This window comes from Ascaphus truei, chromosome 2, assembly GCF_040206685.1.
Source record: "Ascaphus truei isolate aAscTru1 chromosome 2, aAscTru1.hap1, whole genome shotgun sequence".
Classification (NCBI taxonomy): domain Eukaryota; kingdom Metazoa; phylum Chordata; class Amphibia; order Anura; family Ascaphidae; genus Ascaphus; species Ascaphus truei.
The window spans coordinates 441,358,663-441,374,789 of record NC_134484.1 but is presented as its reverse complement, the minus strand read 5'-3'; positions in this window follow the sequence as shown (position 1 = coordinate 441,374,789).

Below are 16,127 nucleotides of genomic sequence, written 5' to 3'. Positions count from 1 at the left end.
TAAAAGTCATAAGAGTTCATTAGCATCAAGAAACTTGAAGTTAGTCTCTTTCTTGCTCTCTTGCTCTCGATCTCTCTTTCTCAGGAGCTCACTATAATTTTTGAAGCCTGGTTGGGGATCACCTTCTATTGGTTTAAGTTTCCCACCTATAAAGGATATTTCAGTTTGCAAGTCAGAGAGTCTTGCTGCATGAAAACCACAGAGACAAGCAGGAGGAATTTGGCTCAGATAACATAGTAAAAATAATACAACTATGTCAAGACTTGCCTAACCTGGGGTTACTTTGATGTTGTGGGCAGGCTTACCCTACTTTGCCTAAATTATGTCATTGAAAAAAAAACACACCAATTTAAATTAATAATTAGAAAGAGTTAAAAGGTGTTCAGGCTTTTATGCAGCATGATATAATGAATAAGAACGAGTTAACAATGACCAAATGTTGGGTTTTATTGAATTTGTATGTGCATTAATCTTGTCGTTCACAATACCTAAAAAATGATATCCCCATCTCATATCCAAATGTTCATATCCCATCAGCAATTTCTATTTTTTTGCTTTTGCAGTGGCATATAACACTCTCACTTGCCACTTACAGTACCAAGGTTACAGTGGTGAAACTGAGAACATTGAAAGAATATGTTATGAGCCGCAAGCATTCTTGATAGCAAATACTAGCCTACTCAGGGTATGCAGTGATGCAATCAAGTGGCTAGACCAGATAGCAAACTCCAGTCCTCAAGGACCACCTTAAGGGCCTTCTTAAAATCTGAGCTGTTGGTGGCCCTTACACCTGGAGTCGGCCACTCCTGGACTGGACCTACTCAAAGAGAAACGTTACACATACTGTAGCTATGCTATAAATTGCAAGTCTGTATAACTCCTATATATTGTACATTTGTCTGATAAAGGTGACAGCAAATAATTTCCTGGAATTTCCTAACAGTTTTCCCACTTGCCCCTTTTCTGCTATTTAGACACATATCTTAATTTGAACCATCAAACCCATTTCTACCACAGAAACAAGGTGACTTTTCAATTGATGTGGCTCTGACGTGTATCAGTCTACCTGTAATCAGTGTGCAGATGGGAAATCATTTAAAAAATTAAAAGCTATCAAAATATTCACACCCCAGTACTCAATACTGTTAACTTTTAGACCACATTTTGTTAAGGTAATATTTTCACAGGGCATGAGGCTCATTTCACACTAGTATTTTTTGTGTGCTTTGACCGTGTTTAAACAATGTGATCACTTACATGTCATATAATTATTTATTTTGCACACCGTATTAGTGGTCTAGGGACATCACACAGATGTATACTATCTGACCATTCGGCTTTGAGTTAATCACCCCTCCAGATTTAGCTTCAATGACCTACATCAAGTTAGGTTCATTGAATTATTGATATTAGGATTTCCAGAGGTGATATGGGCCTCCCATTCTGGAGCTACACACAGGGGATTATCTGAGCGAAGTAGTCCACATTAAGGTTGTGTTATATCAATATCTCCTTACTATTGAGGAAGATTTTGTTGGTTTGCCTTGAAGGGGCTGGTCCTGGACTGCATATACCATGCCCCTCTTTACAAATATGTTTTAACCTTCTCTTGCGAATAAAAGGTTTTTAGAAATATACTCACATTACATATCACTGGCTTTTCTGAGTGCATTCAGGGAGGAATCTTTTTTCTGTCTGTATGTCATATAAAGATCAAGATTTAGGGCCATATTTTGTAAACGGTGCAGAGCTGTACCAAAACCTTATGGCCCACTGAAATAGTTAGGACACCAGGTGCCTTATAGTACTTCTTCATAAACGTTTGATGCATTGGGGATGTTCATTTTCATAAGCACATAAGTCACATAAATATGGGCATACCTTTAATTGACATTGGCAATACCCTCTTTAATACAGAATGCTCAAAGGGAAGACTTCCCTCTCTTGATCCTGGAGGACAGACTACTAATAACACAGTGAGGATTATCACAAAAGATGATGTTCTTCAGAGAACAGAAGGCTTACAGTAGTACTGTGGAGGGCCATGAATGATAACCTTTGTGACTATCATGGAGAAGGTGCTAAATGTTGGTAAATTGACTTGATGGTAAACCTCTACACCGGTGAAGCATGAGACTTTCATTTTCAACCCTTTGAATGTTCAAAATCTGAATACCACATTTTAACAGCAGCATAAATCCATCAGGTCATCATCAGGGTGACTAATCGTTTTCAAATCTACGCATTCAAATAAAACAATGCATTGCTGGGTTAATACTGATAGCACTGCATACTGAATGTACATAACATATACATGCTATCCAGAAGAGAGTACAACCCACTATGCTAGACCTGAGTTATAACGAGATTTATGGGTCATGTTTATTAAGCAGTGTTAAGCGGTAATGGTGCTTGGCACCACTAAGTAAATATCACCCAAAGTGACTGCCCATATTCATAAGGAGCTGGCACTTGGGTTAGTATCGGAGCCCTCTACTTCACAGGCAGTGTCTTTACTATTGGGCCACTCTTTAAAGTGCCTGCAGCATTGTACAGTATCAATAGCTTTGAAGCATTATGAAGCATGTTCATTCTTGAAGTTGAACACCTTAACGTGTATAGTTCTACATATCCAATTATCTGCTGTAAATACATTCATACAAATACAAACATTTTACTGAATGAAAGTAGAAAACATGATAACCAGAGATTCTCCCAGGAAAACGCTTTCCTTTACTGAGATCGGTGTATTAAGCAGTTATTTCTTCTGATGTGTGCCGGATCAAAGATAGAGCTGTCCTCTAAAAGCTACTGTGCTTTACATCAAAGTTCCGAAGGAAACATTCTTATCCTTAATGTTGCAAACTTGATTATAGAAAGTGATAATGTTCCAATCAGTTTGCTTGTCAGGTACTTGCTTTATCCCTGCAGAGGTCCCTTCTGTATTAGTTAACATAGTAATATCAAGAGCAGGGTCATTGGGCGTCGCTAAAAAAGTGAGCAGCACTAAAAATATCTTTTGATAAATATCCTGTGTAGCTTTCAATCAAGGCTGATCCTTGCAATCACACTTGCATTGTTCGGGTCATGTCGTAGAAAATGTTTTTTTGACAGAACAAACGATGATCACCTGTGCTCGGGTTTAAAAAGGGATAAAATCCAATCTGCTTTTTCTTCAGGAAAAAAAAAAAAAAAACAACATTCAATTCATTTCTCCCTTTCTTTCATGTCTGATGCTTTTCACTGGAACGTTGTGTTTCAAGTTATTCGCCGACTGCTTTTTTCCATGAGCCTCAACAAAGCAAATATCTTCCAGGGAGCTCATAAAAGAATTGCATTTACTTACTTCAGGTGCATAGTGTGGTTTGTTATGTTGGGAGCTTAAAACAACACGAGCTAAAGGAACTGGACTTTGGCATAAAGAAAATAGCAAGAATTTATGATATCAGTGTCTATGTAAAACCATTATTTAAGTGAATCCATGTTATGCCGGTAAACAGGCAAAGGCCAAGATACATAAATAATAAATATAACTTAAAAAAAAAGAGTACAATGAAAAAGATATTTTTTCAAATACTTATGTATTTCCAAGTTTTAACTTTAAATATAGATATCTAAATTATTATAATGCAGATTTAACCCAGACAGTCATCTTTTTCATACAGATGTTATTGCACCGTTAACGCAATGCATTGCAGTAATACTGGTTTGCTTTTTAACAGTAGTGCTTTTGAAAACAATTATCAAGGAGATAACGTGTTATTTAACACATTATTTTGTGCGTAACTCACATTATCTGTGGTAATAACGTCTGCTAACTCTGTACACTGCTTAAAATTAATATTGATTGTGCCGTGTCGTGTTGCCAACCTGCCTTCCTGTTATCAAACTATAAGCCCAGTAGCATTTCTTAATTTCTTGTTAAATTCAACAAATCAAGTACTGGATTTAAATGTTACAATGACAAAGTCAGGTTGGCAATAGTGATTATGTCAACTGAGGTTTCTTATAGTTTCTTAAAGAGGAGTTTAATTTTACAAGTATGTTAATATTTCCGCGGAAGACCAGACGATTACACCGGGATCAGAAGCACCAGACAGAACGAAAGAGTTAAATAAACAGTTTATTTCGGATGGAGTCAATAGGAGCCACACAATGCACAAAACAATTGTAAACTCACCTCACAGAGGATTATGCGGGAATCCTAGCTTGCTAGGTGCTGAGTACTGCCATACTGTAGCTATCTTACCCAAAATGTATTCCACACTCCGCCCATCTGATGGTATCCCAGTACCTTGGGGTCATAGCCACTCACCTGCAGGTCAAAATCTCCCCTTAGTCTTTCACACCGAGAGTAGCTATAAACCTCACAATAATCTGCAAGAATCAGTGGAGCTCTGATCGGCATCAGCTTAAATACTTTCCAGACCTCCATCTGAAACCATGCAAGACTGGGTGCTGAGTCTGCCGACCAATCAGTGAAGAGATTGTCTCGTCTGAGACGGAGTGAGGTCTCGTCTGAGACGGATCAATCAGGGTCAAGGGAGGTGACAGCTTTAGGACAGCCCACAGAGATGGGCTTAAGGTGAGTGGGAAATTTAAACTGACCAATGGGACTCAAGCTGTCGGGGCTAGGACCCAAGACTCAGTTCCCAGTTTCAGTGTGATACCTCCTGCAGACAAAGATTCATCAGAGTCTGGGATGAACCATGGCTCTGCTTTTAAAGTACATGTTTTGCCGACCATGTCCCCACTTCCCCAGTGTTCCCAAGCATTTCACCTCCCCCAAATAAACTGATTGCCCTAGCCTCCATTGTGTGCTGACCGGGCTGAGTAGATTATGAGCCCACCTCACAATGGAGCCATAAAAATACACAACAGCAAAATACACATAGGAAAATAAACTGTTTAACAGGAGAACACAACATGCAGGGTGTCAGCCATTTTGGCTGCAATAAGATGGCCACATGCCATGATCCTAAAATAAAGGTATGTCAACCAGCAGGCTTAACCTTTAATATGCTTGCCAGGCTACCCCTACCATCACAAATACCACACTACATAAAATATATAAGACAGTAATGTCATCTCATCTCTTGTAATATTACTGTATGTGTGAGAAACTTATATTACCGTAAAATCAACTTTAAAGCTGTGTACTGTAGGTTAATTGAAAGGATTTTAAATCAAGTTCTGCTAACTACAATGGTTTGTCCAATGAACCACTACCATCTTATTTTATCTCTATGTGTATCTCATGTACATATTATTCAGGAATCTAGTTCACTGACTCAGATACTAATTATGGATACTCAACCAATCACTGACTCAATGGTCAGAAACAATCATTTAAAATGTTCTATTTTTTCTCAATGCATAGTGGTCGTACACAATTTAAATTTAAAGATGAACATCTTGACTTTCATATTTTGTTTAAACTGGCTTTTAATAAACTAACAGGGCTAGCATACACTTACTGTAGACTTCTGATGTAAAATGACTTTAATAAACTTACTGGAATAATGTGATGTTACTCAGAATAGTTTGACTTTATAACACCTTACTGAAAGTAAGTCATCCAGTTTGTAGGAAGATGACTAATCCGATTAAATTATAAACTCTTAAACACTTAAATAGTGACCTCATTTCTGATCACTGTCCATAAACTGAACATAGCTTTGCTGTCAACTTTTCTTCACCTCATGATGAGAACACAAAATTATTTTATGCTCTTTTGGTGTATGGTAACATGTATTGCACACCTAATGTTTTCCAGCACTTATATAGGAGGAAACACCATTTTAAAATCTTAAGAGTTGAGTATACCCACTCACTCCCAATATATATTTTGTTACTTAAAAGGGCCTTTCCATGAGCTTAAATAGATCTAAATTCATCATTCTAAGAATACCCATGTAATCACAAGAAAATAAACATACAAAAGTCCCGTTCACAGTATACATCATTAATGAAGGTCCACAAAGTGTTTGAATCCAAAACACACCATCGTTATTTTGCAGGGAAATTATCATAGTAAAATCTCATATTGAATCCAAAAGGGTTAAGATATTAATTAGACAAAATAAGGTCATTAAGTGTCACTTTTTGTCTGTTCTACTACACCACTTGCACAGTTGGGATAAAAAGGTAGACAATCAGAAATGGACTACAGCTATTCATGTTTTTGACCAATAAGTTGTAACTTGTGTATTTCTTCTGTATTGTCAAGCTGGTAGTGGTTGCACCCACACACAATATGGTTAAGGTGGGTAATAAGATCTTGTTTTATGAACAACCACTTTTTCATTTCATCTGATTGAAACTAGATTAGAGAACTGAAATTTTTGGTAGCTATCTCATAATGTAAGCAGTTTCAGTGTTGTATTCCTCATAATAAAACCAGCATCCAACAACTATCAGAAATAATGAAGTAATCCTTAAAATTGCCCGAGTTTTTTTATGTTGATCTTCAGAACTTCTGACCTAACAGAATAGTATAGTGTAGTTAAAAACAAGCAAAAAAAGTACTTGATTGTAACATCAAGTGTATGTACTTGGGTTGCAGAACAGATGTTAATGTCCTCATTGTGAAGGCATAATTGTACAATGCATTTATTGATGTGATTAAAGTTCAAATATTTACTGTATATAATTGAAATATAATCATTGATGCAGTAAAAATGTTCATTACGACAGAGATTCCCTATTCCTATGTTTACTTTTACATTTATTTCTGGTGCTCTTATCTCCCTGTGTATTTATTACATTTATGTCATAAACCACTTAAATCATGTTTGAAAATGAAATAATACAGGCAGTCCTCGGTTATCCAACAGAATCCGTTCTGGAAGTAACGTTGGATAGTGAAACCGTTGTAAAGTGAGTTCCATGTTAATCAGTGGCGGTCAACGTTGAATAACGCATTCTGGCGTTGGATAACGCATTCCGGCGTCGAAAAACGGCCCATAGGGTTGCATTGTAAAGCATTGGATATGCCATTCGATGTAAAGTGAAATGTTGGATAGCGAGGGCTACCTGTAGGTATATGTTGTTACTATTTCTTATAACAATTCTGTAAAAAGATTTTGCAGTCCCCAACATTTTTTTTGCAGATGTTAGAGATAGGCAAAACTATCAAAATCCATTTCCCGTAATTTTCCGATCTTTCCATTCAGAATCCGTTCCTCGATGTAAAATCCTTCGACGGACTGTTCCAGTTTCAATCTGTATGGATTAATTCAACACCGCCATTGGATACAATCCGGACAGATTTTTTCAAATCCAATCTATGTATTCCATAATCTGTTGTTGGATTGTTAAAAATCTGTCCACAGATTATTAATCTGCCATGTGGATAGTCAGCGATAGAAGAAAAAAACACCAAAAAAGGCGGATCGCCAGTTTTGTGACTGATCTTCGGAAATCCGCAGACTAAAGATGCTGATGATACTATTCTATATTCACACAGTCCCAGCCTCACTGCAGTCGGATTTCTTAAAGGTGGAAAACTGGATTACCCAAAACAAACAGTTTTTAAACAGTAACTATAGTGTTTGGGATAAAGGCTATGTCAAGTCTCGCGGCAACTTTGGAGTGGATCCCACTAGCTGGAAATGGCAGGGCAGGCAGCGAGAGGCGTACAGTAGCCGGGGTCACAGGCAAAAGTCCAGGGCAGGCAGCGAGAGGCATAGTCAAAAGGGCAAGCAGGGGTCTGGCAATGATAACAGGAACAACAGTGAGCATCAATGCAGTGAGCTACTGTATCCAGGAAGCACCAGTATAAACAAGCAAGGAAGAACAGGAAGAGGAGGTTTATATAGGGCTGGCTGGAGACATGGGACAGGTGCACGTGATTATCTCATTATAATCTGTAGTGAGTTGTCTACTGACAAAGGCAGACAGGATCAGCAGTCCTGGTGGCAGCGAGGAAGAACTGCCGGATATGAGCAGGAAGGACCCGAACTCAACTCCCATCAGGGACGTCTCTGACAGGCTACAATTTGTAGGCTCTCCGTTAGAAAGCTACTGATTACATACACACATACATACATTGTGATGGTGCCGCTAGCCAGCCTTCACAATAAAGATGAAGCCTGGATAGCTACCCCTAAAACCATGGTTCCCCGGCAGCTTATCAGCAGCTATAAGCCGGGGACAATGTGTGTTTTTTGGACCTCTTATGCAATATAGGTACAAAACTGGGACTTCGATTGTGTGACTTTAATAGTTGATCTAATGCTGTCTCATTAGAACCTGCTCTAACACTAATCTTCCCTCAGTTTCTGGCTTTAAATATTTGGGAATGTGGCTTCATTCCAATTTAATATTTTGTTGGCATGTCGACAAACTAATATTGAAACCTATTCCAAACTGGATGCACTTTATAGAAATAAATTCTGTTTAAGGAGATGCTAATGCCAATTATCGACTTAGGGGATATAGAGTATTGTACAGTACTCCATATTCACCTCAGCAAACTTGACATTCTTTACAACTCAATATGCCATTTTGCCTTATTATGTAATTTAAACACCCACCATTATGATATATTAGTTGAACTTGGTTGGCTATCTCTTGAGTCCATGAGTAATACACCTTTCTTGTCTTAACTTTGAGTATGTTCTAGAGAAGTTACTGAATTAAATGAGCAGGCCTCTCATCTAAGAAGCCACTTTCTAGACCCTTCCTTCTAAGGAAGAATCAGTAGACCGTAGCAACGGGCAGGGATAAACTTTGATCTAGAATACAAACTTTGATGGAGTAGGAAAGGCAGATGAGCTATGGTCAGACACATAATTAGAGGATGTCCAACACTCAAATACACCACTGACTGCTCAAAAAGCACAGCCAATAGAATAGGGAATAGTAGATAAAGGAGTGCTCCAGATAGTAATAGCAGAAGCAGTTATGCATGTTGATAGTAGTTCAGCTCAACCCCCTTATAACGCTGTGCTTGGGGTCCAAAGAATCACATCACGCTATAAGCGGTTCACGTTAGAAATAATGTACAATTTCATGTATTGTACAATAAAGTATATAAGTTACCAATAATCGTGTTGTAAAATAATCATAAATACAAAAATTGGAAGCCACGGTTGCATTGCGTTATAAGCGGATTCACGTTGTAACGGATCGCCTTATAACGGCGTTGAGCTGTACTGATGGTAGTATTAGTGATATTAGCCAAGGTAGTTAGTTCCCTGTGGGACATGTTGCCATGTTATGAATTGGATGTGTGAGGCTGCAAGCAGAGGAGGAGGTGGGAGCATGAAGACACAACTTATCTCACTCCTGACTCTGACCCTCAACTACTCACTGGAGAAAAAATAAATGTGGCCTGAGCTGGCACACATGGCATCAGAATTCCTCAGCTGTCAACCAGCCAGCGTGCTCTCTGAAAGAGTGTTCAGCGCAATGTTGGGTCCATCATAACAGATTGTAGAACCAATCTGTCTGGTAGCAGTGTGGAAAGGTCAGTCAAATGAAGGAACATCTTATTTCCAAAGACTATGTAATGCAGGTCTTCACGTCACCAGCTCCTGTGGAGGAAGCAGATAAAATTACAAAATACAGATTATATACAATTGTTTTTCTAAAGACATTGTTTTCAAACTAAATTATAATTTTGTTATTGGCTAGTTGTGCATGGATTACGGAGTTTAGTGACTGAGCTTGCCACCCCACCCCATCCCACCCATGGCAGATATCATACCTACCAACCTCAACCATTACATTATCATTAATATTCACCACCACCACCAACGCTTTACTTTATTTTTGTACCATTGTGTGGGTACATTTTGTCCCAATTTGAGGGCTTCTTGTGCCCACACAAGTAAGCATTCATACAACTTTGTCAGCCATGGAATCATCCATGTTGGCTAACTATTCCATTTGTAATGCAAGGGTGGAAGGGAGGACCCAAGGACACAGTGCATTTGTGTGACTGCTGCAGGGTCTAGTGAGAAAAAAAGCTCAGTAAGAAGTTAGAGTCTGACAATTGAGACAAGTGTGAAGCTGCCACTGCTGACTGAGCTGACTGACATGTCAACAGTACCATCCTGCCCATTGCATAGATGCTATCACCACTAACAAAAACTTGTGTTCACACCACTGCTATCAGCATCATCATTAGTAATGCAGGTGTCAACTTGCCAATGGCATAATTTGCATTAAAAAAAGTGTACCTTTTTGTGGGACCCAAACAAGCAACCTCTCATACAGCATTACCCGTCTCAGACATAACATTCATGCTGGTTTGTCACAGTGCTAGGCTTATTGAGGTAATGTCATAACTGCTCTGCCTCTAACGCAAGGGTGGAAGGAAGGGCCTAAGGACAGTAGTACCGTCTGAGACTTTCCAGCTAACGTATACCAAATATCAGGATATATGGAACCTTTGGAGGTAACATGGAAACCCACAAAAGTCAGGAGACCAAAATATATTTTAAAAAATTATAGAATTTAATGTAACACAAAAATAATAAGGCTGGGAAAACAAAATGGAGTCTGCAAAATGGGCAGAGCTACACAAAAAGCTATATAGCAAGGGGATAGACAAAAAGCAGCGGGCAATGAGTGCTAACTTGACAAATTAAAGTTTAGCTGTAAAAAACTGCAGTGCTACAAGCAAAGAGAAATGGTAGTAGGGAACAAATAATAAACAGGGGACAAATAGTGCAACAGGAAATTACAGGACAGACCAAGATTAGCAGCAAGAATTTCAGTGTTAGATGCAAAGAGGAATGGTAGCAAGGGACAAATAATAAACGGGGCAAAATGGAAAGGGAATACAAGACAAAAAACAAGAAGGTACTGTACCTGAAGATCAGTAGAATGAAGAGCCTGAGTGAAAAAGAACAGGAAAAGATGCAGTGCTAAGCAAACAAAGAATACTAACTCCTGCCCTATAACCAGAAAGCTTGGCAACCAAAGAACTAACAGATTGGGTGGGGTTTTGTACCCAAACTAAGATGGCAGCGGGCCTCATGGATTGTTCTAGTTCTAACAAGCCCAGAGTCTGAACATTACTTGTCTGTGCGCCCCTACATTTCTGCGAGAAGTAATGCAGGAAGTACAGATGCAGCCACCGGTATCCGATCACTTGCCTGGGTAAAAACTAAGGCATCTCACAGTAAATGCCTCAACATTTTTGTGAGATTCTCCTGCCAGACTAATGGCCCATCGGATTAACAAAGCAGGGGTCCCCGCAGTCCCATTCAGTTTGAATGGGCCTGCTGGGACCACCCGCTGTGTTTATCCAATGGGCCATTAGTCTGGCTGCAGAAATCTCACAGAAATGTTGCAGTTTATTAGGAGATTGCCCCAGATTTTCCAAGGCAAGTGATTGGAAACTGGTGGCTGCATCTGTAATCTGGACACCAACATAACCGATATATGTTGGGGACTCGGGATGAGACTAGAGCTTGGCTGAAGCAAGAGAGCAGATACTGGAAGACCACATGCCAGGTATGGGGAGCAAGAGAGCTTGACTAAACTCAGATAATGACCAGTGCCACTGTGTTACCTGTACTAGTGCCAATTAACATCAACACATACTGTCCCAAGGGCCCTACACACCATCTCCACCTGAGAGTTCCAGGCAATAATTTTCCAACTGGGACCGTCAAATAAGATATTCTCCAAGAAGAGAAGGAACTCATGATGATGATGAGAAGGCTGATGGAGGAGACCGATCCCATGTGCCCCCCTCCCACATTTGCCTGTGTCACTCATACATGTTTGATAACACCTCAGCATGTGATATGGGGGATATCGAAGGTCAGTGGTGGTTTGTTGACGGAGGGGGCGCATTCACTGGCAGAAATTATTTTGAGGCTGTTGTGCACTATATATGGATAACCTGGCTTAGTAGTAGTCAAGAGTAGTCACAAATTACCAAATTAAGTTGTATCTTATATTTGTTTATCTGATAACAAAATGTTGAAAGAAATGTATTGAAATGTACATGGTATTGTGAAGAAGTCTATAACTACAACATTTTAAAGAGATATGATGGTTGATAATACATTAAAATTGAGGGTTCATCCTGGGGGTGGAGATAGAAGTGGACCCTTTGTCTATGATCCTAGCCAAACCAATAGAGGATCTAGAGACGCCGGAGAGAAAAATGATAAACCATGTCCTAACAGCAGCACGATGCTCGATTGTTGCGGCATGGAAAAAGATCAATGCCCCCTCCAGACCGACAGTATTGAGAAGAATCAGAGAAATAAGGGTGATGGAACTCCTCTCTGCACAACTTAGCCAAAAGGTGGATAAATTCCATAAAATCTGGGAAATTTGGCCAGATGCTTGACAAACAAGAAGCTGAGCCATAGAAGAACAGGACTGTCCATCCCCTCACACCCCTCCCTCCCCCTCCTCCACCCCCCCATCCCATCTTGCCTACACCCCTCTTTTCCCACTTTACTCTCCACTTTCCTCTATTCTACCACAGAGAGATACACAAGGAAGCGGCCGCTTCCTCAATAAGCTATGAAAAAGTCTATTAGAACACAATAAAAGAAAGAAGATACTGGCGAAATAAACGACAACAACTCATTGTGCATGTTTCAAAACACTGTTCAATTTAATCGATGTATAAGATTGTTTCTATATATCACTTTTTTGGAAATAACAAATGTATAAGATTGTTTCTAGATACCAATTTTTTTTAAATACTAAGTGTATAATGTATATCTCTCTAAAACTCAATAAATAATTGAAAAAAAAAATTGAGGGTTCAGACAAATGCATATTGGGGTCTTTGATTGTTTATGTGTATTATTCACGCAACACTTGCCTATGTAGAAATGTATAGAAGTGTGGGTTAAATAGGTAGACACACACAGTATTTTGCCAATTTCGTGAAACTGACACCTGAGCAAACATTTCAGCAGCCTAATCTGTCATCTCGAAGTGGAAACTTGACAGTGAGGTTAAAAGCATCCTAAATGGCTGCTGAATTTCACTTCATGTGTTTATAAATTATTCTTTACTGAGTTATAGTGCATTTCTGATTTTTCTTAATGTACAGTGTCTTCTTAGATCTTGAGTCTTTAAATTTACACAAAAAAGACTGCATGTACAAATGGAAACATATTATTTGATCATAATTAAGAAAATTCTGTATTTACAAGAATGAATCTTCTACATAGCTTAAATAATAAATGTTATTTTCCAGCCATTTGCAGGTCATGTTTTGTCTCTGCTATTATGATGTACAGTATAAACATCTAACACCTTTCGTGCATCACTTGCTCATTTTTATTTTGTACCTGTGATGCTATTCTCGTGTCCTCCGGGACCTGTGGCAGGCTCTCCAAGGGAAAGATCACCGGTGGTTGGGAACACACCAGGATGCAGACAGGACACCCTTGAAGGTATGTCAATGGGGGTATAAGCTTGCGGTCTTCAGGAAGAAGAAAGCTTATGTTGCCCTGAGGATCGTCTTCCTGAGTAATCGTCCAGCGGAACACTTCAGGATGGTGAGCAGCCTTCTTCATTTAAACTGCTTCTCCCTCGTGATTTTTCCAACTGAGGACGATATGTTGAATTTAATCAATTATTTGATGATAAGATCGCATACATCTGTGCCGCTATTTGTCCCCTGATGGACCCCATGGTCTGCCTTACCCCACAAGCAAAGCTTGTTCAGCATCATCTCATACCCAAGATTTTCACTCAATCACGCCTGGAATGAACTGGACCAATGGGACTTGGATCCCTGTGCATTATGGCTCCTGATAGAAACCATTAATACAGTGGCTTCTAGGTTGGTGTAGATCATCAATAGATTCCTTGCTGTGGGGTTAGTGCCAGTGGCCTTGAAAAAGAAGGTGTTGGAGGGGGTAGTTTTCACCCAGCTGGAAGATTGTCTGGAAAAAATTGTTCTTGAGCCATTATTAAGTACTTGAGCCATTATTAAGTACTTGAGCCATTCAAAAGCCACACCACATCCAGGGACAAAATATGCACTGTGCCATCTGCCAGACACATACTGAATTGAAGTTAAAATAAATTAAACTCTACAAATTGTAGGAAGTGTTTCCATTGGCTTCCTGCAGCACATGTAACACCTTTCCCCCCACCCTAAGTAAGATGTGTAGCTACTGGTGTACTCTGGTGCTGGTGTATACTTGTGTGGTAGAACAGAAGGCCTGAGATCTCTGTGGTGGTATAGGGAGACATCAGGACAGGCTATCAGAGATGGTTCGTCGACCTGAGCAGCACCTCCAGCCCAGGAGGATCCTGGTGCAGCCAGAATGAACCTCAGGGACAGCTCTTCTTTGGTTGTTCACACTCCAGACATCACACGAGAGAGGGTATAACTGGGGTTTATTGGGTACTGTACATCATATCAGTACAGGTTCCATTCCCTGAAGGCAGTACCCCTGCTTGAGGTCCTGAGCATCCCTCCTCAGCATACCTTACCCCCTAACAGGGCAAGGCCTCGGCCCCCTCCTGTCCAGGAGAGGCTTACTTCTGCGTCCTCATAGCAGGGAGGGCAGCACAGAACTAACTCCCAGAACCCCTGCTCTAACCTCTAGAGGGAAACCCCCTGCTTCCTAGGGGAGTGGCTTGTAAGCAGGCCTCCTATCAGTAATAGGCCCCTGAAGTAATCATAGGTCCTGAACTTTATTAGTTAACACACACATAACAATATAACCATGTCCTACAGTATCTACTCCCAATACAACCCACTCTTTACTGGGACTTACAGTGCTGGAGGGGCCGGTGAATTAGTAGTCCAAGGGGACATGGCTTTAAACATCAACAGTTATTAGGTTGACAAATATAAGACAGTTTATGAGGAATGGGGTATGGTCAGAACAGGATCAGAACCCACGCAACCTCTATTATTGAGGACAACAGCTCTAACAGTGTGAACTAAACCAGATGACAGATGGCCCAACTGTCACAGCATACATTTGAGCTCTACTTCTCACAGAGTGACCATATCGGTACCAAGCACTTTACCCTCTTCTGGAATAGAGAAGCATATATAACAAGCAGTCTTCAGCCATAAGAAACCTCCTTACACCTTACAGTCCATTTATTTGAATAAGCTGTAATATATTCCCACACCGAAGGTGCCTTATGGCAGAACACTGCTTAGTAAATATGGTCCACTGTCTTTATCTTTTATAAGAATTAGAAGTACTAATTCAAGTCACTAGGTCACTTTGTTATATTATTTGCTCTCTGCATTTTTTTGATTTGTTGTGCTTTACCTTGTTTTTACTGGTGTGTGACAGAAAATCTGTGTTTTATTTAATCACACCTTTACTCAGTAACAAGCCTTTTTAGCAACCATTTACAAAGTCACATCCCCTTCCTCTTCCGAAACAGGCTCTAGCACACCTTTTTTTGAGCCCTGCCCTCGCTAGCTGTGCATAAACTCAATTGTATCTAGTGACTGCCTGGTCACAAGATCTTTTTTGACATAACTTTGTCAGTGCAGTAGAAGAGAACTAAAGATGCAGCAATTCAGTGAACCCCAGAGACGAATCTTGTGTGGATTGTATTGATACACATATGAAAGGCTAATTTTTTAAAGCATCTTGATTATACCGGGCAGGGAGAGCAGAGGAGGCTTGGAGGCGTGGTGGAGGCTTGGCTGTGAGAGGTTCGCCCTCATTGGCTGAACCACTCACGTGACACGTCTGTCGCCAGAAACAAACAAATTTATCAGTCTCTTCCCCAGCCGTCCGCTTTGCAGTACGACGCGCCGCGACAGTCGTCAGCAGTATGAGCAATTTCATTGAATTTCTGCAACTTGTTTTGGCGCCGCGCAGTGCCGCTACACGCGATGCTGCACATGTTTCTGGGTAGAATCATGGCCTAAAACTATATGCGACCCTGCCAGCTCAAGCAACATCCTCCCTCTAAGTCCTTTCGCAGTTTATTTCTGAAGATTGTTTTACATAAGGTTATTTCTCAACACACAGGCTTTCATCCCACAGGGCTTTTCCTACTGACCCTAGGAGCTGCATAAAACACCTCTCTCACAAACCTACAGTAGCTCACTGACTGAGGTGCTGGTTCTTAACGCTTTGTAGGTGTTGGATTGTAATCGCTCGCTTGTACTGTATATTTGAGTTGGATACAAACCTTGCCCGTAT